Source organism: Ursus maritimus, unplaced genomic scaffold (assembly GCF_017311325.1).
Source record: "Ursus maritimus isolate PB19 unplaced genomic scaffold, ASM1731132v1 scaffold_29, whole genome shotgun sequence".
In the NCBI taxonomy this organism is placed as follows: Eukaryota; Metazoa; Chordata; class Mammalia; order Carnivora; family Ursidae; genus Ursus; species Ursus maritimus.
The window spans coordinates 2612327-2633433 of NW_024425452.1; the positions used below are offsets into that span (position 1 = coordinate 2612327).

A 21107-nucleotide genomic window follows, 5' to 3' on the forward strand; every position below is an offset into this window, starting at 1 on the left:
CTTGGTAAAATGCTAAATAGAAGACCGTTCTAGAATGTGTAGGACAGTAAGTCCATGACACAGGAGAAACGGAGGGGAAAGGCTTCAGAGGGGAAAGAGAATCGAATTGCTAGTAGATGGAGGCTGCGGTGACCGATCAGAATGACATAAAGGCACTGGACCAGGAGTCTGAAAACTTGGCTGGTTCTTGTTTAACGTCTCACGCATCTGTGCATGATAAAGGAGGACAAGCGACTTCTGTGGTCTTGTGACACCTGCTTTTCTGTATTCTAGTCCTGGCTCAATTGCCGCCTAGCCCCATGACCCTGAGCTGGTTAATTAACCTTTCGAGCCTCAGTTTCCTCATCTGCGAAGTCCAAGTGCCGCTGATTGCTCCCTTGCCCGCCTCCCAGAAGTTACGAGGTAGCGTTCCCCTGGAGGTGGTTGACCCAGGAGTGCAGCCCCTCTGGCCAGCCCTCATGTCTCTTCCCAGAGACCACCCTGACCCTTCGTCTCCTCTTAGGGTGTCAGCCTTTCTTTCCCGTCCTCAGTCTCTAGAATGGTTTGCAAGGGCTCGACAGAGTTTCTCTGGACTGGATTGGCAGCTTTAGAAGTGGTTTCCTCATTGGAGAGCGCAAATGTTCTAAATGGGTCTCAACTCAGTATTCCTACAGCAGCTCAGAAAGGTGGGCACAGCCACTTTGCATTTCCCGGTGGAAACTCTTCTCCCTCTGTCCTCCTAGCTGATGATCCCAGGCTGGTCAGTGCTGGTTCAGGCCTGCCGTCTCCCTGGGCATGCCAGTGTTCCTCTAGGGAGTGGGTAGTAAGCTGTGCTTCATGCAGCCTGGGCTGACTTGTAGAATACCCAAGGGAGGGGCTTCTGTGATCACGGGAGGGCTGCGGGTGCCCCCCCCCCCCGGTCACTTTGGGTAGCTTGTGTGACCTATCAATACCGTAGGGAGGTTCCCAAGGTGTGGTGCGGTCAGGAATGGACGGCTCTCTGTGGGTGGCTAAGGAGGCCAGTGTGGGCACTAGCATGCACTGTCTCTCCCCCAGGAGATACAGTGGCTCCTTTTTGCCCCTTCTGGGGTGCCGTTGGTGAGGCAGTGAGGAGAATGTTGGTCTGTTTGGGGGATGGCTGAGGTGTCCCAGCGGCTAGCTCATAGAGTACCTTTGTGCAAATTAGAAATAGGTGCCCTTCTCCAAGTGAATGCAACCATGCATCAGGACACAGGGCACTATTTCGGTATTAACACCTTGGCTGGGCGTCTTGAGCAGTGCACAACCTATACAGTCATATGTGGCTATCCCATTGGAATGAGTGGCTCTTTGCTTCTCAGCTGATGGGCCAAGATGATTTTGGCGACCTCTCGTCTATATTTTAGATGAGCCGTTTTCTCTACTACTCGCCTGCCCCCTGTGGCGGTGGGCTGGGGCCCTGCTGCTTGTCCCATACTGTAGGAGAAGCCTGGGAGGTTGGCCCAGTGCTGAGTCCGCTCCACAGTCTGTGTCTGTAGCTGCTGGGATCTTGGTCTGTTTCTGGGCTCCTCCCCTCACCAGAGGGTTTTACTGCCTTGCACACGCAGGCTTCTAAAGCCTTATGTAATAATTAATAAAGAAGGCTGGCTGAGTCTTCAGGGAGGAGGGGCTGCTCAGAGTTTATTCCACATCTCATTAAGAAGTACCAGGCTTGCCTCTCTCCCTGGGCACGCTGGGGCCTCCAGTGGCCCCAGGTAAAGGGCATAGGCTTTCCTGTTTTAGACGAAATCCTGCAGTAATAGTAGACTGTCTTCAGTAGCAAAGGTGGGTCTTGGTGGGCTCTAGTTCTGGGTACCCTGGAGGTGTACGTCTCTCCTCAGGAGGCACTGGGAGGGAGACATGGGCCCTGCTCCCACATTTGCCCCAGATGGCTCATGTGACGTCAGACAAGTCCCACCTGCCACTCAGACCTCAACTTGAGGACGCAAGACCTTGGAAGACCTTTTAAGGTGGTGACCTTTGGGGGCTGACCCAGTATTGCCATACACAACCCCCGGCTGTGTTTCTGTCACACCTTACCGGCCCTCCTCCTCACCCTTGGTTTTGGGGAGAGGACTTCAAGGGCCGCGTTTTGTTCTGGAGTCTCTAGTGCGTGGGCACAGATGTGTTTAGACTCGATCAACTGGTGATGTGGGTATTAGGGTTTAATTCCTCAGGCGCAGGGGGGAGAGGTGTGACTAAATTGTAGAAAGGTTTGGGAGAGAATTCTTATGGGGGAAAAAAGTTTGTGTGTGTGTGTTTTTAAAGATTTTATTTATTCATTTGAGGGGGGGGCAGGCAGAGGGAGAGGGAGAAGTAGACGCCCCACTGAGCAGGGAGCCCGATGCGGGGCTCGATTTCAGGACTCTGGGATCATGACCTGAGCCGAGGGCAGATGCTTCACTGACTGAGCCCCCCAGGCGCCCCCCAAAGGAAGAGTTTTTATCTGAGTAAAAGAAGGCAGAAACTTACCTGGTTAGTCCTCAAGTACTCGGGGGACTAGTGCTTTGGTGAGGAACACATTTTCCTTTGCACAGAAGCAGGAACGACTGAAGGGAGGCTTCCAGCTGGGAGAGGGGGCTGGGTGTGCTTTGGGAGAGCCTCCTCTGTGATCCCAACAAGTGTGCCCATCGCGGCAGCCTACAGAATGCTTTCAGTCATGTGCCATTTGATCCTGTTACATGGCTCAGAGGTAGGCAGGCTGAAGAGGATTGGTTTTGGGGGTGGGGGGAGGGTAGAGGGATGGGAGGCATTTGACAGGTAGAGAAACTGAGGTACAAAGTACGATCCTCTCAGGACTGCAGAGCTGGAAGTAGGAGAGCTCGTTCTGTGTTCTCATATGTCCTGCGGGCTGTGAAATGTTACACATACATGCCTTGGAGTGGGGTGAATGTTGGGGAGTGGATTTGGCTGAGGGGATAACCGTCTGGGTGGGTTTAGGAGCTGCCTGTTAGAGTCAGAGGGTGGAGGAGCCTTTGCTCTTTTTTTTTTTTTAAGATTATTTATTTATTTATTTATTTATTCGACAGAGATAGAGACAGCCAGCGAGAGAGGAAACACAAGCAGGGGGAGTGGGAGAGGAAGAAGCAGGCTCCCAGCAGAGGAGCCTGATGAGGGGCACGATCCCATAACGCCAGGATCACGCCCTGAGCCGAAGGCAGACGCCTAACCGTTGTGCCACCCAGGGGCCCCGCCTTTGCTCTTTCTACCCAAGGAGCGAACGTATCAGTAACTAACAGGCAGGGAGAGACCTTTTGCGCCATAGCATTCAAGATTGCCAGATTTTCTCCCTCTTTTCGAAAACTTGTTGTTACAGAACAGCACGGTGAAGGTTTCAGCGGCCCATTCAGAGGTTTGCGCACATCTTCAGGTGTTTCGCGTGATGGTCGGGCTGGGTAATCTAGAAGTCCAGAACACTGTGCCTCAACCCCCACGATTTGAGCGGAGTCCTCTATCTCTTCCCCCTGGTGCTTCTGGAAGGTCGCGGGCAGTTGCAGGCCCTGGCTTGCCGGGGTGCTGCCACATTCCAGATCCGTGTGCCTGCTGGGAGGTGCACACGGGGCGATGCTGTGCTGGAGACCACGTAGGTGGTAAGAGAGTCATCGCTGTCGCTCCCCGCTCTTATGTGGTTGGATGTGTCCGCACTTGGTGGTACAGGCCCTGGCACACAGTAGGGACACGGTGGACGTCGGTTTCCCTTCCATTTCTGATTTTGGAGGCACACCTTTTAATTCTCAAGAGATTTCAGACTTGCTTGGACAGTGACCTCTGACATTCTGGGATCACGTGCGGGCTTTGGTGCCAGGTCTGGCTCCCTTTAGCTGAGCTGCTAACTGCTCTCGGCCGTCCTGCTGAGCTTCGTTCTTCTGCTTCCGAAGCTCTCAGGTTCCAACCTGGGAACCCGTGTCCCATCACCGAAGGGTACACAGTGGTACTTCGGTGCTCTGATTCTCTTGTAGCTCATCGGTTAGAGAGGGGGTGGGGGGGCTCCTTCAGGTCAGCAGGTCCTTAGAGAGGAGATGTGCTAGGATAGCACTTGAGATCCCAAGTACATTTCCAGCTACCCGGAAAAACGAAACAAATCACAAACAAAGAAAATGGTTGTCTTGCTGCCTTGGGGAAGGTGGGGGGCGCGGAGAAGATTTGCTGTTGGTCTTGTAACTCCAGCTACAAAGAGCAAACCATTCTATCTGTTTGGTTAATTTAGCAGATTAACCAGTTGTTAAACTGACCAATTTAGAAAATGCCCAGCTTGCTCGCAGCTTTGTGCCTGTGATCTGGCCTGTGCTCCGGGCTCCTCCACCACAGGGGTCTGGGCCTCCTGCAGGAGGAGCTTCCAGGGGAGGAGGGGTTGCTGGGCCCGGGAACAGCCCCGGGGGGCCTGGAGGAGGATCTCTGTCTTCTCTTTACTACCACCACCACCCCCTTTCCGAAAACTCCTTAAAACAAAAGGCTTTTATTTAGTAAACATCGTACTGTGCATGGAAGGAGTGTCCTGAGTGTGTTGGTGGGGTGCAGGGAAAGGGGTACCGAATTGGCCCCTTAGTTTCTGGGTAAGGGGTTGGGGTGCTTCTCTGGCCTTGCTTTTTCACTCTTAACTCTACCTTTGTTTCCGGGGCCTCTTGAACCTGGTCTGAGAGGTCGTGCTGAGCGGGCCTGCTGTGTCTCTCCTCGAGCCTCCCTGTGAGGCTGGCTTTCCCAGGCCTCCCAAGGCTGCGGCGGGCAATCTAGAAAGGAGGCCGCAGAGCGTGGGCCCCTGCCGGGCCTGAGCTTGGGTGGCACTTCTCTCCGTCCCCTTCCCACCCAGCCCAGATCAAAGGAGCCTCCTCCGGGAGCAGGGAAATACTTCTCCCAATAGCCCCACCAGTGAGTAAACAGCCAGGGCCCCTGCAGCTTTTGAAGCCCGGTGCTTCAGGCCCAGAGGAATGCAGAACATTTCATTTTAGGAGTGGACTTAGGTTTCCACTGCTTTCGGTATTTGCAAATTTGAAACAAATGCCCTCATTTAGCAGCAGGCAGGCTGGGCAGTAAACGGGGGCTGTTTAAGGGCGTTTATGGCGGTCACAGGTATTTGTGGGTAGAGGGACCCCAGCAGGTTTGGGAAAGGACAGAGGGTTTATGGTTAGGTGGGTTGTACAAAGACCCCAGCCAGGTCTCCGGTAGAGGGTTGTTGTTAGGTGGGCTTTGTCATAAAAAGCTTTGCCGCCTCCTGTCCCCCCAGGAAGTATCTCCTTCTGGCAGACAAAGAGGTTTGAGATGCTGTTTATCCCCCTGGGGCTGATGCTAAGGGCCTTGTCCCTCTCGTTTGGCTGCCAAAGTATCATATTTCCAATGAACCCTGCCTTCTCCCACCCCCTCAGCTTGAAAGGCTCATTAAATGTGCTTTATATATAACAAGTTGGCTGAGAGGTCCCCCCTCACTTCCAGCCAGTTTGGTGAGGAAGGAGCTAGGAAAACCTGTTTTCCTTTTGTTGTTATTTCTGGAAGTAGATCTGTGAAGGAGCAATTGCAAAAAGACCCTGATTTTAGCAATCAGCCAAGCAAGTGTTACTTGCCTTTGATGGGGCAGCTTAGCTGGGGGTGACCTGCCCAAGCCTGGGGGTGCCACCCGCCTGTGCACAGGGAAATTCAGAAATCTGTTTAGGAACGGAGTTCTGACTTCACAGCTTGTTCCCCAAGAGGCCCTGGATAGTTCACTTCACCTTGATGAACCTCAGTTTCCCTTCTGTAAGTTGAGGGTAATAATACCGACCCCAATAGGGTGCTTGTGAGATAGTACTGTCTTTCATCAACTCTCAGGTGCTCTTTTTTTCAGTTTCACACCTTTGAAGCTGGGTGGTAACATAATCGATTATGTAGTATTGTGTCTTAGTTTAACGGGGACCATCTCCTTTTAGCATAACACAAATAACAGTGCATCTTAAAATTGGTGACACCTTTGAAATTGAGCGTGTGGGAAGGACTTGGTCTGTTGTAGAGTGAATGCTCCATAAAAGATGCTTCTCTGGCCTTGCTTTTTCACTCTTAACTCTACCTTATCTTGGATGAGGGTGGTTTATGTACAGGTCTGCTTTTGTTCGCCTTCCACCAGTAACTTTGAGTAGAAACTGTTTCCCTTTTCAGTCTGGCACTTAAATAACAAACAATGCTTGAGGCATAAGGCATCCTGCTGGGTCGTGTATGTGAGAGGGTGTGTGTGTGTGTGGCGGGGGTGCTTCAAGTCTTTAGAAGGCAAGCGATGTCTAGAAAAGGAGGCAATGTCCCTACAAGGGCCAACAGTGNNAAGAAAACGCCTTTCTGATGGAGTCTCCACTTTAAAAAGCTGGGCTATTCCTGGGGGAGACTAGAGACTCACTCCAGGAATGGATTGTCTGGTAGGCACATCTAGACAGAACCAGAAGGGCGTAATTAACAAGGCAAGGATACAGAGAAGCACCAAAGAGCGGGGGACGCAGAAAATGCTGGGCACTCGGAGGATGGAGATGGGAGTGGGGGCAGGCAGGAGGCAGACGGGAGCTGGTAGCATTTCCTTCCCCTCCCAGGCTGTGCAGTTGTGTGAGGTTGATCCAAGCTCTGTGGAGACAACTGGTGCTATTCATGCTGCTTTGTGCTACCTAAGCATTTGAGGGCACCTTCCCCTCCCCCATCCAGGACAAAAGTGGCCCAGAGGCTGGGGTGTTCCTCATTTGCCTGAGTTCTGGTTTATTTGATGGTGGGATGGATTAGCCGTGGGCTTGGGGTTTACATGGTAGACCGAAAGAGAAAGCTCTCTCTTTCCTGTGCATTAGTGAGAGTGAAGAGCAAAACTTTTTTTCCCCTTCATTTAAAAAATAGATTGCTGTGTAGATTTGGGCTCCAAGCCTCCCAGATGTTCACTTCTACCTTATAGGGGTTTCGGAATACATCTTTCTGTGGTGGTGTCCAGGATTTGAACCCTCGGTAGGTGTGCCCAGCCAGGAAGGGGTCTGATTAATGGGTCACTTTCAGAAGGCAAGAACTCAGAAGTCCCAGGGTCTAGGAGACGCAGCTCCTGTATGACGTGAATGCCCTTTTTGGCTTCCTTTGGCAGTGTCTTGAAGAATAAGGTATTGTAGCTGATGTGTCTTGAACAATCAGGAAGAATGGTGTTGAGGTTAAGAAAATTCTAGTGCTCTTCTCCTAAAAGCCTTCGATGTACTGGTCTTGATATCATCAAAAAAGAAAAAAAAAGGCATTTTTGAGGATATAAAACTTATTTGAGAGGCCCTCTAAAACTCAGTGTGAGTTTTCTTCTGGGGAAGCCGGTCTCCCCGGCTTCTCTGTCCTGTGAAGACGGAAAGAGGCAGTGGTTCTTTTCAAACCAGGTCAACAAATACTTTGAAGCCCTTTTTGTATCTCAGGCAGCCAGAGACACCTGAGGGCCTTCAGTGGTCCCGAGTTTGGTCGTTGCCCAGTTTGGGTCTGACGCCCCCGATTCCTTATTTACATCCACGACCAGAAGAACCGAGAGAGGACTTGGAGGGACCTCCGTGGGTCTCTCGCCAGCTGCTGGCCTTGGGAGTGATGGCTGTGGCAGCTGAATTAACAGCTGCTTGTGCTGGTCCGGGCCGCTGCCTCAGCCCTGGGGAGAGGTGTTGATCGGGCTGTTGGGACGGCAAATGCCCCTGAGCCCTGGGTTGCAAGTAAATTAGCTAAAGGGTGCTCTTAGACTCCTGACAAATTGCTTTCAGTTTTTGCGGCCAAAAGAGAGCCCTGAGAACAGGGTGTAAATTGGGTTATTTACACTGCCTCTGTTTTTGTTGCTTCCATGAAGGTGGTGAAGGAGGGCATGGGTCCAAGTGAGCTTTTCAGGTTCTTGGTGGCTCTGTTCCTCAGGGACCTGGCAGCAGGTGAAGGGGGGGGCGTGTCAGGGTGTAATGCCCTTGAATGCAGAATGTGTGCTGACCGCACAGGCCTTTGAGGTGCCCGGGACCAACCCCTTCGTTAGATCAAAGAAATACCTTTTGTTTTTCCGCTCACACTTTCCTCTGCCCTGGAGCCAGAGTTGTAAAGAGGTGGAGTTGTGAGGGTCTGCATCTGGTGGCAGGGGTGGGGAGCAGAGTGGGGGGGGGAGAGGGAGGGTCTTCCCTCCTGCTGAGCACTTCCTGCCTTCTGCTCCTGCTGCCCTCGGCGTGCGGGGGTCTGCCTGGGCTAGCCTGGGCACCTCAGGCTTTGCTGGGCCGCTGCCCGGTAGGGCCCTGCCTGAGCTGGGCTGTAAGCTGGTGAAACCAGCCACACAAAGATGGATTTCACTCCAGGCTAAGTGTTTTGTTGCTGAATCATTTGCATTCATTAAAAGTAGTGAAGGGCCAGTGATATTTAAGGCAACACGTCGGGTTTGCTGGAGGCCGCTGCCTTAGAACCTCATTAAGAATTCTTGGGGCGGGGGAGAGGATGGGTGCAGCTCCTTGAAAGCTTACTTAACTTCTGACTGCTTTGGGCATAGGCCAGCTACTAAAATATGAAAAATGTTTGCCCAGCAGCCCCCAGTGCTTGGCCAGACTGCCCTGGCCAAAGAAAACACACACTTACAATTCATTATTTAACCTCCTTCTGTGAGCAGGCTCGTGTCTCTTCCTCCCATGGGACCTTTGCTGAGTTGGGGGCATGGCGGGGGGCGGGGGCGGCTGTGCAAGTTTGGGGAGGCACAGGAAGACTCCTACCTATTTTAAGAGGAAGCTTGGCCCAAAGCAAGTGCTGTCTGTCCTCGCCCCACCCCACCCCCACCTCCCTTCCCTAGGTTATTTGACTCATTCCCTACTGATGGATTTTAGGGTGTTTCTGACGATTCGCTATTTAAAACATCACAAATGTCCGTGTACCTACCTTTGCCCTTATGCATGCGTGTCTGTAGGATAAATTCCCAGAAGTGGAGCTGCTCTGTCAAAGGAAATGAACATATCAAAATTGTGTACAACATTCTGCATTTATGTAATTTTTCTGAAGAGGGAGTTTATAGCTTTCATCAAAATTTTTTTAAAGATTTTATTTAGTTTTAAAGATTTTATTCATTTTTAAAGATTTTATTCATTATTCATTTGAGAGAGAGGGAGAGAGCATGAGCTGAGGGGTGCGAGGGGAGAGGGAGAGGGAGAGGGACAAAAGCAGACTCCCCACTGAACAGGGAGTGATGCGGGGCTCAATCCCAGGACCTGGAGATCATGACCCGAGCCAAAGGCAGCTGCTTAGCCATCTGAGCCACCCAGGTGCCCCTTTAAAGATTTTATTTATTTATTTGAGAGAGAGGGAGCACAGGAGCAGGGGGAGGGGCAGAGGGAGAAGCAGACTTCCCAACGAGCAGGGAGCCTGACGATCCCAGGACCCTGAGATCATAACCTGAGCCAAAGGCAGACGCTTAACTGACCGAGCCACCCAGGGACCCCTTTCATCCAATTTCTGAATCATCACGGTACAGTAGGCCTGTGAAGAATTACACGGGATAATGTGTGAAAACCGGTAAGCATGGTTCAGATGTAGAGCATTGCTCGGGGGACCAGAGAATTTATCGTCCAGACGGAGACATTATTAATAATTATGCCCAGACAGCCAGCACCAGTCAGGGATGTTCCAGGAAACTTGGGAGTGTGGTAGCCAGGTGCCCACCAAGGTTCTCGTTCTCTCATTTTTGAGACCATGTACGTTCTCTCTTCTACACCATGTAGCTCTAAATTACCTGCTCCTCTTCATTTTCCATTCTATCAGCTGTATTCTTTTGGTCGCCCTCAACTTGATGGTGAGCTTATTAGCAGGGTGGCTTGAGTTCCTGTCCTCTGTTTCCCCACAAGCCAGGTAACCCTATCCCCAGTGTTCCATGGTTGCTCGAGAAGTTGGATTCCACAGACTAGAATTCTAGTTCTGGAAGCTCTTTAACTTTTCTGAACTCCTTTTTTCATCTGAAGAAGAAGAACTTTGCAGGAAAGTTTGCATAGAGTGGGGGTGGGGGGTGTTGTGGTGTTGCCATTGTTTTGTGGCAGGTGAGCTCCGGGGTCACTTACAGCTCCTCATGGACATATGCTTGGAGCCTTTAGGCTCTGCTAGCTCTCTGAATTTGTTTTCCCGCTTTTCCATTTATTACTGTCCCTTTAATCTCTCATAGCTCTTCCCCTCCCTTCCGTCCCATTGCCCGTGGCTTAGTTCAGTTCTTGTCATTTCTCCCGTGGAATACTGCTGGAAAAAAGAAGTGGGTTTGTTTTTTTTTTTTTTTTGAAGGCAGCATCTTTTTTTCCCTCCTCGAAAACATCAAGAAGATACGTACTTTATGAAACCCGAGATTTAAAAAAAAAAAATCAGATGAGAAGCAACAGACCGAGATCAAAAGGAAGCTGACCAAGAAGGGAGAGGAGATAAATAGGGGACTGGCTGAGATAACGAGCAGTATAAGGAAACACAAATGGACTAGCAGAATTAAGTTTCCAGCATAATCTCTAAAGGGCCTAATGGACTTGACGATTAACCTAATCAATACCATGTAGTTGTGGCGCTCTCAGAATCCAGAGGAGAACGTACAGTGAGGTGAAAATGAGGAAGAAATGTAATAATTAGAGAAATAGATTCAAGATCTTAAAAAGCAATGAACAGGGGGTGCCTGGGTGACGCAATCGGTTAAGCGATGGACTCTTGGTTTCCACTCAGGTCATGATCTCAGGATCCTGAGATCGAGCTCCATGTTGGTCTCGTGCTCAGGGGTGGAGTCTGCTGGAGATTCTCTCCCTCCCCCACCACAATCCCCCCTTTTTTCTCTCTGTCTCTCTGAAATAAAAAAAAAATTTTAAAGCAATGAACAAAGGGTATAATAGTTGAATTAAAAAGTATATCGGGGTGCCTGGGGGGCTCAGTCGGTTAGGTGCCTGCCTTCAGCTCGGGTCATGATCCCAGGGTCCTGGGATCAAGTTCCATATTGGGGGGGGGGTCCCTGCTCAGCGGGGAGCCTGCTTCTCCCTCTCCCTCTGCCTGCCCCTCCCCCTACTTGCGCGCTCTCGCGCGCGCGCGCTCTCTCTCTGTCAAATAAATAAATAAACCTTAAAAAAAGAAATAACATCTTTTAGATTCTAGGAGGCACTGAAAGCAAACAAAACAACACATACAACAAAGGAAGAAGCATTGTAGTATTAGAACGTAAAATAGATAAAAGCAAAGACAAATATGTCAGTTGTGATGGTAAATTTCAGTGGAATAAATTTCCTGCTGAATTCAAGGGAAAATGAAGATTGAATAAAAAGTTTCATGCTCTTTACTAGGACAAACCCAAGATAGTGACGAAGTTTGTTTTATTGTTCTTTTTCTACCTTTAGACAAATAGCTTAATTCATTTCATTATTTAGGAAATCATTTAAGTTTATTAATTTTCTTCCAAATACAGCTTTGAAATTGATTTGAAATGAAAACATGTAGAATTGATAACTTAAGCTCCTTGCCTGAAAGAAAATAATAAAAGAAATAAAACTTTGGCAAGTCCAATCAAGAAAAAGAGAGAGAAGTTCAATATTAGGCAAAACAAGAAAGGAAAAAGAGGCTTTAACCTCATTCTTGGCTTTCCAACAACTTCTTGCGTACGTACTGGGCACCTGGGAGACACTGTGGACGCCTAGCAGGGAATGAGACGGTGCTTACTGTTCAATGAGGAGGCCGTATGGAAATGTTTACTAGTAATCCCAATTGCGATCATTGCGATGGAAAGATTTAAAAAATTTATCCCAGGTTTCTGTGTTCAACGCCATGCTAAGCAGAGTCTACTCAAGGAAAACATAAGTTTTCCAAAGTTTATTCAGGAACCATTAGAATGACTAAGTGACCAGTGTCTATTGAAAACAATCGGAAGATAGTAAAAGCAACTAAACAAAGCTGAAAGCTGTTGTATCTGAGGGCATTGACAGGAAATTTCAGAAATGCTGAGGAAGTAGTGCTTTGTGATGCAAAGACTGTCACGGAGCCTGGGAACAGATGGATGGCCACCCCACGCCTGTCACAACGTTGACGTAACCTTGCTTCCAAATGCTGACTGACAGCAGAAAAGAGAAGCACGCTGCTTGGAGAGAGCCATGTAAAAGTCTAATATAAAATACTGTCGTTACATCTAATAATATGTTAAAGGATAATATACTATAAACAACTATAGGGTTTATTCCAAAAATGCGCAGGTAGTTTAATTAAATAGAATTCATTAAAATAAGAAGACCCAGTCACACAGTTATCACAATAGATGCTAAAATGACATGCGATACAAATTAACACCTATTCTTGGTTTTTTTTTAAAAGATTTTATTTATTTATTCTATAGAGAGAGACAGCCAGCGAGAGAGGGAACACAGCAGGGGGAGTGGGAGAGGAAGAAGCAGGCTCCCAGCAGAGGAGCAGGGAGCCTGATGCGGGGCTTGATTCCAGGACGCCCTGAGCCGAAGGCAGATGCGCAACGACTGAGCCACCCAGGCGCCCCCCCATTCTTGATTTTTTTTTTTAAGAAAAAAATTGAAAGCACAGCCCACATTACACTTAAAAATGAAATTATAGGGGCGCCTGGGTGGCTCGGTTGGTTGAGCGTCCAGCTCTTGATTTTGGCTCAGGTCATGATCCCAGGAGCCCCACAGTGGGCTCCTCGCTCAGTGGGGAGTGTGTTTGAGATTCTCTCTCTCCCTCCCCTTCTAATCCTCCCCCTGCTTGCTCATTTGCTCTCTCTCTCTGAAATAAATAAATCTAAAAAAAAAAGAAACTATCATGCTGTTCTGATTAAAAAAAGAAGGCATTATTTCACTAACATCACTATTTTAACATTATTCTGGAACTTCTAGTTGAAATAATACTGTAGGAAAAATGAAAGTCAAAATAAAGTTAGTGGGTTTTGTAGATGGCATCATTTTTTTTTTTTTAAAGTAGGCTCCACACCCAACATGGGGCTCAGACTCAACCTAGAGACCAAGAGTCACATGTTCTACCAACTGAGCCAGTCAGGCGCCCTGATTTTTACATGTGAAACTCAAGTATCAACTGAAAACCACTAGACTCAATGAGAGAGTTGACTCGTTCGGCCAAATACAAAACTACACAAAACCCAGAAGGTTTGCTACTTATCAGCAAATAACCTGTTAGAAAATACAAAGAAAACCTTTATCACAAATACTCAGACATAAAGCAGTATCATGGAAACAGTATGTTGAGTGAGTCAGTAGATAGCATCCTTCACCCCTCTGAATTTGGAACCAGTAGAGGTGGGGGTTGGGGGGAGGAAGGAAAGACAGACACAGGAATTGGACAGATGGAAATCGGTGTATCATCTTTATTATTGATAAAGGCTAGGTTGACGAACAAGGTTTAAATCTGAAGAGGATAAGCTTGTCTGATTCATCTCTGAATATGGGTATGTGTGCACGTGCGTGTGCGTGTGTGTGCTATCTATATATAAAATGTGTCCTATCTGCAAGGGGGTGGATCCCTTAAGTGGGTTGGGGAGGAAGGGTCAGAGCCAGCTTGCCCAATCAGACATCATCCCTCCCTGGGGTTCATAGGAGTGGGGATCCCCTGGCAGGCACCCTCTTTGCTGTGATGGAGAGGAGTTATTCCTTCTTCAGACTTCCTCCCTTTACTCACTGGGGCTTAAAGGCCCTGTCCCTAGAAGCCTGGGTGTGTAGGCACCTGGGGGTGTGGCTCTGCCATCCAGGGAAGGGGCGAAGCTATCTGTCAGCTCTTCTTGCTTCCACTTCACTAACCACCGGTTTGTGGATCCTTCTGGGACCCCTGGAGAGCAGGAGTAGATTTCTCTCCAGAAGGCTCTCAAATGGGTGAAAACAGAACAGTATTTAAATGAATTCGAAGGAACTTGGTACCCAGGGGTGAAAATCCACTTCCTATTTCCTAGCCCAAGTCATGTGCAAACACCTTTTCTTCCAAGAAGTTTAACAGTTGAGAACAGGAACCTTCATTGCTTCGATTCTTACTGTATCCCCAGCACTTAGGACAATGTGTGACACGTGGTAGGCATTCAGTAACTTAATGACTGTTCTCAGAAGTATAACATGTAATCCAGAAAAGGCCTTACAGTCTTGATCTATTGATTACAAGTTAATAAGGAAAAAAGTAGACATGGGGCACCTGGCTGGCTCAGTCGGTAGAGGATGTGACTCTTGATCTTGGGGTTGTGAGTTTGAGCCCCACATTGGGAGTAGAGATTACTTAAAAAAAGTAAAAAAAAAAAAAGGTAGACAACAAAGTTGAGTAGGAAATGGACAGTAAGGGTTGATGGAGGGAGGTGGGTGCGGAGTGGGCTTGATGCATGATGGGCATTAAGGAGGGGACTTGTTATGATGAGCACTGGGTGTTATATGTAAATGATGAATCACTAAATTCTAGTTCTTTTTTTTTTTTTTAAAGATTTTATTTATTTATTTGACAGACAGCCAGCGAGAGAGGGAACACAAGCAGGGGGAGTGGGAGAGGAAGAGGCAGGCTCCCAGCGGAGCAGGGAGCCCGATGCGGGGCTCGATCCCAGGACTCTGGGATCACGCCCTGGGCCAAAGGCAGATGCTTAATGACTGAGCCACCCAGGCGCCCCTAAATTCTACTTCTGAAATCAATATTGCACTGTATGTTAACTAACTAGAATTTTTTTTTAAATTTGAAAAAAAATGGACAATAAGAAATTCAGCTAACTGATAAATACGTGAAAGATTGCTTTATCTTGTTAAGGACAAACTAAATGTCTTGAATGCATTGCAAATTGCAACGAAGCATTATTTCACGTCCCAAATTGATAAAAATGAGTAAGTGTCAGTGTGGTAAGGACACGTAAGCTGGCACAACCTCTAGAGCCATTTGTCATTTAACAAAAGCTTGATGGGGCACCTGGGTGGCCCAGTGGTTAAGCATCTGCCTTCGGCTCAGGTCATGATCCCGGGGTCCTGGCATCGAGGCCCGCTTCAAGCTCCCTGTTCGGCGGGAAACCTGCTTCTCCCTCTCCCACTCCCCCTGCTTGTGTTCCCTCTCTCGCTGCCTCTCTCTGTCAAATAAAATCTTTAAAAAAAGGTTGTTAAACAAAAACACCTTGAAATTGTACTCTCTTTGGTCCAAGTGGGGGTTCTGTTTCTAGGAGGTCATCCTGAGAAACACCGTCATTGTCAGGGTGCATAGGTGCCTGTACGGAGAGGTTTAGTCGGAGCATTGCTTGTAATGGCCAAATATTAGGCCTTCCAAATGTTCGTAATTGGGGATGATTGTGGGGTAATGCCGTATCTGTCCTATTTCCCTGGGGTGCTGGACAAATAGATCAGGGATCATTGACGCAGTGAAATAATACACAGCGGTCTAAGTGAATGAACTAGAACCATGTGGACAGACATGGGAAGATACTTGTAGTTAACCGTACAGTGAAAAAAGCAAGTTGTAGAGTAGCAGGTGTTCAGGGTTGCACTGTGTCCCCCAAAAGGTTAAAGTTAAAGTCCTAAGCTGCAGTATCTGTGAACGTGACCTTATTTGGAAATAGGAACTTTGCAGATGTAATCAAGTTAAGGTGAAGTCATTCAGGTAAGTTCTAATCCTCTATGACTAGAGGTGCCCTTCCAAGAAGAGAAGAGACACAGACACACGCAGAGAGGAAAGACGGCCATGAGAAGGAGGCAGAGCTTGGAGTGGTACAGCTCCCAGCCAAGGAACGCCAAGGATTGGCGGCAACACCAGAAGCTAGGAGGGAGGCATGGGATAGACTCTCCCTAGAGCCTCCAGAAGGAACTAATCTTTTTTTTTTCTTTTTTTCAAGATTTCATCTATTTATTTGATACAGAAAGAGAGAGAGTGCACACACAAGCAAGGGGAGCAGCAGGCAGAGGGAGAGGGAGAAACAGGTTCCCTGTTGAGCAGGGAGCCCGATGCGGGGCTCAATGCCAGGACCCCGGGATCATGACCTGAGCTGAAGGCAGACGCTTAACCAACTGAGCCCCCCAGGCGCCCCCAGAAGAAACTAATCTTGCCAACAGTTTGAGTTTACACCTTGGCCTCCAAAACTGTGAGAGAATAAGCTTCTGTTGTTTTAAGCCACCCAGTTGTGGGCATTTGTCACAGCCGCCCTAGAAAACGAATAGGACAGGTAAGGCATTATCCTGTAGTCATGCCTTCTGTGGGTGCCCCTGCTGCCCTGCCCGTGGCAAAGCACTGCTTCAGTGCGTCTTCCACACTAACAGCCAGCTCGTCAGAGGCAGGGACCCGCTGGCGTGGTGACTTTGTTTTGTCGAGGACAGCCTGAGCAGGGTAAATTACACCTCACCTCCTTTGCCTCCTTCTCCCGCACGCACTCGTGTCTAGTGGCCTCTGGCTATGGTCCCCCTCATCGCCTCTTAAACTCTGAGCATCCTGAATTACCTGGAGGTCTCTGACCATGTTTTGTCTTTGTGCTTCAGTCTTGTATTTGCCAAGCCCCATTCCTTGTGAAAAGCTTGTTTGGACGAGCCTTCTTGCACGATTCTTACCCGCACTCTGAGCTAGAAAGCTTGGGTCTTGCCCATCCGCCCACCACGTTGTGTGATAATGTGTGGTAAAGCCTTGCTGATGATTGGGTATCCTCTGCAGACAGATAACCTGAGATTTGAATCCTGCATTTGCCACTTACTAGCCGTGTGACCTTGAGCAAGTTGTTTTACGTCCCTGTGCCTCAGTTTCCTCATCTGTACAATGGGGATCACAGTCTCTACTTCACTGGGTGGTTGTAGGCATTAACGAGCTAGTATGGTTAAAATGCTTGGAACGGTGCCTGGCACATAGTAAGCGGGCAGTAAGTGTTAGCTGTTATTGTAATTACATGTTTACTTGTCTGACTCCCCCACTGAACTGAGATACTTAAAGGCAGTAATTGTGTGTTTTTCTCTCATCCCCAGTGTCTTGCAGAATACTTGGCACATGGTAGGCCCTAGATAAATGTTTGTTGAATTAATAATGCTAATTAACATAATTGCCTACGAGGATCCCATATTGGGCTTTGACCCTCTGCTCATTCCACATCATGCAGGGATAATGGAGCTAAATATGGCTCAGTAAAACCACCCCAGATCAGCTGGTGTTTCCTGAGCACCTCCAGCGGGCAAGGCACCTGCAGTGCAGGGGGATGGATGAGTGTGAGGCCAGCCCTTGTGCTCAGGGAGCTTAGAATCTAGTGGGGAGGACAGGTGGTGAGCATAGGAAATGTTTTGTTAACAATAGGAGGTTTTAATAACCATTTGTGAAAGCAACAGAAGACACGGGAAGTACATTCATGGTTATTATTTCAGTTGGTAGCACATTGTTACTTAACCTCTTCCTTGTTTTCCAAGTTCATTCTAGAAAGTTTCTTAAACTTTTTAATAAGGAAGCATAGGTCTAGAGACTTCACCAGATTCAATTTGACGTTTTTTTTCATGTGTATTCCCTCCGCGGTCACGTAACATCTGCTTGTCTCTCTGGAATTAGCAGCCATCAGTAATCATTGCTGGATCCGTTATTTCATTAGGGGTTGTCAAATGATGATACGGTATTTATCGTCTAGACACTCCTGTAAAGACAAACCTCCCCTCGTTGGCTATTTGGTTATCCTGAAGTAGTTATTCAGAAAGGGAATATAAAGCTTGATTTTAAAATAATGAGTTGGTTTTCTAGCATCCTTCAGAGATGACCAATGGAAGGCATTAGGGTTTTGTTTTGTTTTGTTTTTTAAGTAATCGCTACACCCACCATGTGGCTCTGAGATCAAGAGTTGCACGCTCTACCGACTGAGCCAGCCAGGTACCCCATTTTGGGCCTTTTAAAAACATCATTATGAAGTCGTGGATACTAACTTAGTCGCTGTGTGTAAGTCCATGTGGTTCTTACCGTGATGGATGCTTAGTCCCGTGTTTGGCCTGTGGGAGCTTCTTCAAGCTGGCCCTGGACCGTTCGATGTGACGTCACTGATGTTTGCACCTCCCCTTGTATTTGATCATGTTCCAGGCTTGCGTTGTGCATTTCCTGCCCCAGACCTGGAATCAGGCATTTCTCCAATGAGGAAGGGCATGAATTTTTTAAGATATTGGTCCAATTTTCGAACCACTTTGCAGGAGGGAATTATTATAATTTATACTCCTGTCGGCAAAGCATGAAGACCATTTTCTCCATATACTCACCAGTGTTGAGTGCTATTTTAAAAAATCTTGGTGTTCATTTGATGGGCAGAAAAACGTACTCTAATTCGCGTTTCTTAGATTCCTAGTGCTTTGGAATGTTTTCTTTTCTTTTTTTTTTTTTTTTTAAGATTTTATTTATTTGCGAGAGAGCGCGAGCTGGGGGGGCATAGAGCGAGAGGGAGAAACAGACTCCTTGCTGAGCAGGGAGCCAGAGGACACTGCACGGCTCAATCCCAGGACCCTGAGATCATGACCCGGGCCGAAATCAGACCCTTAACCGACTAAGCCACCCAGGCACCCCTAGTATGTTTTCTTGTATTAGCATTTGCTTTGAGAACTCTTCATATGTTCTGACCATGTTGCTCTGAGAATTTTAGTAGTTATTATGATTGATTTGTAACTCTGTATATCAAGACCAGCAGCCCGTCTTCTGTCAATTGCTGGAAATAATTTTCCTAATTTATTGTTTGCCACTGAGAGTTTTTACAACTCCTATTTTATGTAGTCAAGTCTTTTCCTTTATAAAGCATAGAATTTTCCAGGTCTGTCTCGTGAGGGCCTTACGGGATAGAAAGCGGCAGCCTGGTACTTACCACCAGGTGTTAGCACGCAAACATTGACTGTGCTCTCCTCACCTGACTGCTGCTGTGTTCCTCGCAGCCAGAGACCTGTCTTGTACCAAGAGGGTCTGGATCCTTCCTCACCCTGACAGGCTCGCTCCGATTCTTGTTCATATCAAAGGTGCCCTTTTATTTAAGCATCTTTGGGAGGGGAGAGAATAACACTCTGAGCGACTGCTCTTCTGTGCAAGGCCTGCAGGCCCCGTGGGGCGGCGGGCAACAGAATGCCAGGCTCCCAGCAGTTGGCAGCTATGTTGTGGGGCTTCTCCCACGCGGGGCAACCCCCCTCGAACCGCGGAGCTCCACAGGTTTGTGTCCTGGGATGAGGGGGCTCCACGGCTCCGTTAGGCAGCCGTGGGACAACGTGTCAGACCTCAGGGTCTGTCCAGAGAGAACCGCTGATGCTCAGATGGCTGAGATTGGGTGAGTGACAAATCAATCAGGCCACTTGGCCGCTCCCACTGGCCTGCAGGAGAGGGATGCCAGCAAAGGTCTGCACCAGCTGAGGGATGTTTGTGGTGGCATGTAGTTCCTAAGAGATAAAAAACATCTCGAACATAATAAGGACAATAAAGGACTGTTAAGAACCCAAACTCACCTAGTCCTTAACTTAATACATGCCAGGCACTGTTCCAAACGTGCTCCATTTATGAACGTGTGCATTTGCTTTTCACAAGCCCTCGAAGCAGATAACATTATTAGCACCATTCTATACAAAAGTGGAGGCACCGCCCAGGGAGACAGCGTGCCTGAGGACATTCACTTGGTGAGTGGGACAGAAGGAATGGAGTGTGGGCAGCCTGGCCCCAGACTCTGGGCTCTTGCCCCAATTCCATCCTGCCTGTGCTTCGGAGGCCAGGGCCTGACAGTTGTGTAGCTCTTCAGCCTTCCTGGAGGCCCTTGCGTCCCCGTAAAGGGATTGTGTGGTGAAGAGCAGCAGGCAGCTGTCCTTACAAATGGGGAACACGAAGGCCTGCGGAACAGAGAGACTTGCTCAGAGCCAAGTCTAGGATGCGGGGTGTTCTGCATTGGGAAGCTCACACTCAATCTGGCACCAAAAGTCAAACCCTTTGAACTTCTAGGATCAGAATTACCCTTAGATACAAGCACAGGGGTTGCCTTTTCCCTTTGAGGGGGGCCAGGACCTCCAGGGTCTGATGAACACGGGAGTTTTACTCAAGACTTGTTCTGGGCGTCCCTCTGACCTGGCAGCGGGCTCTTGAGGGCTGTGTGGGGGCCTGCTCTTAAGATCTCATGGGCTGAGCCCAGGCCTGGCCCCTCGTGGAAGTCGAATGCTTTGCCCTTGTGTGAGGAGCAGCAGACTGAGTTCCAGAAGCACCAGCGCTGCTGGATGAGGGGTTCTGGAAAGGTGGGGTGGAAATTGCCCCGCCATGTTCTTGCTCCTGGCCTAATGGCTCAGACCATTTTTAGATGTCAGGAAGTATAACAATGTGGTACATTTATCTTGGTGAATAATGGATGAGCCCCGGGAAGGTACTGTACTTTTCCTGGTGAATTATTTACCAGGATCCTCTAATTTGAGGGCTCTCCATTATAAATGGCCTGAATCTGCTATATCGAGAGCCCCTCCCCCTTTGCTCCCTCCGTCAGGTCTCCCACGCATAGGTGAGCCATAACCTTTCATGTCTAGTGATATAGTGAGTAGCCCCATGCCCCAAGCCAGGGACTGTCTTGAGTTTGGAGTCCCTGAGGCTGCTGGGAGGGGTGGGGAGGACCTCCCTACTAGAGACACAGGGACAGACCTGCCAGGGGAACTTGGGGTACATGTAGGGCTCTGCAGACCTGAGAGCCCTTTGCATGCCTACATGTGTGTGCACTGGTGTGCTCTGGGTCTCTGTTTTTCTTGTCCCTTTCTCTGGGTCTCCATGACTGTGTTACTCTGTCCCTCTGTGTGTCTCTGCCCATATCTCTGTACCTGTTCACCTCTCACCTTATCCGCTGTCAGGGCCTGGGTCTCCCTGTCTTCTTTCTGCCCATGTCTCTTCCTCCCAAAGCGTGTCTGTCTCCCTCCGTCTGCCAGTTGTTAGTTTCCCTCTGTCTGTCGTCTGTCTCCTCTTTTTCTGTCTTTGTCAGTCTTCCTCCAGCTCCCTTCATCTCATCTCCCTGTCTCTCTCCATCCGTGTCTACTCTTCTCCCCTCTTCCCTCTCTCCCTCCACCCGCCTCCCTTTCTTCCTCTTGCTCCCCTACTCCCACTCCCCCTCTCTCCCTCCATGACTTTAGAGGTCTGTGAGAAGCACCTCCTGGAATGGAGGGACAGCCATTTCCAGACTTAAGTAAAGCCAGATCTTGGTGCCTTCCAGACCCTGACTCAAAGATCGACAGAGTAGGCATGAAAGAAAC

The 21107-nt window shown here is 48.7% G+C and overlaps 1 protein-coding gene across 1 annotated transcript in view; it reads left to right on the plus strand.

Moving 5' to 3' along the window:
- Window positions 1-21107, plus strand: part of PTK7 (protein tyrosine kinase 7 (inactive)) — a 62437-nt gene that overhangs the window by 7095 nt on the left and 34235 nt on the right. The gene's annotated exons all lie outside the window — the stretch shown is intronic.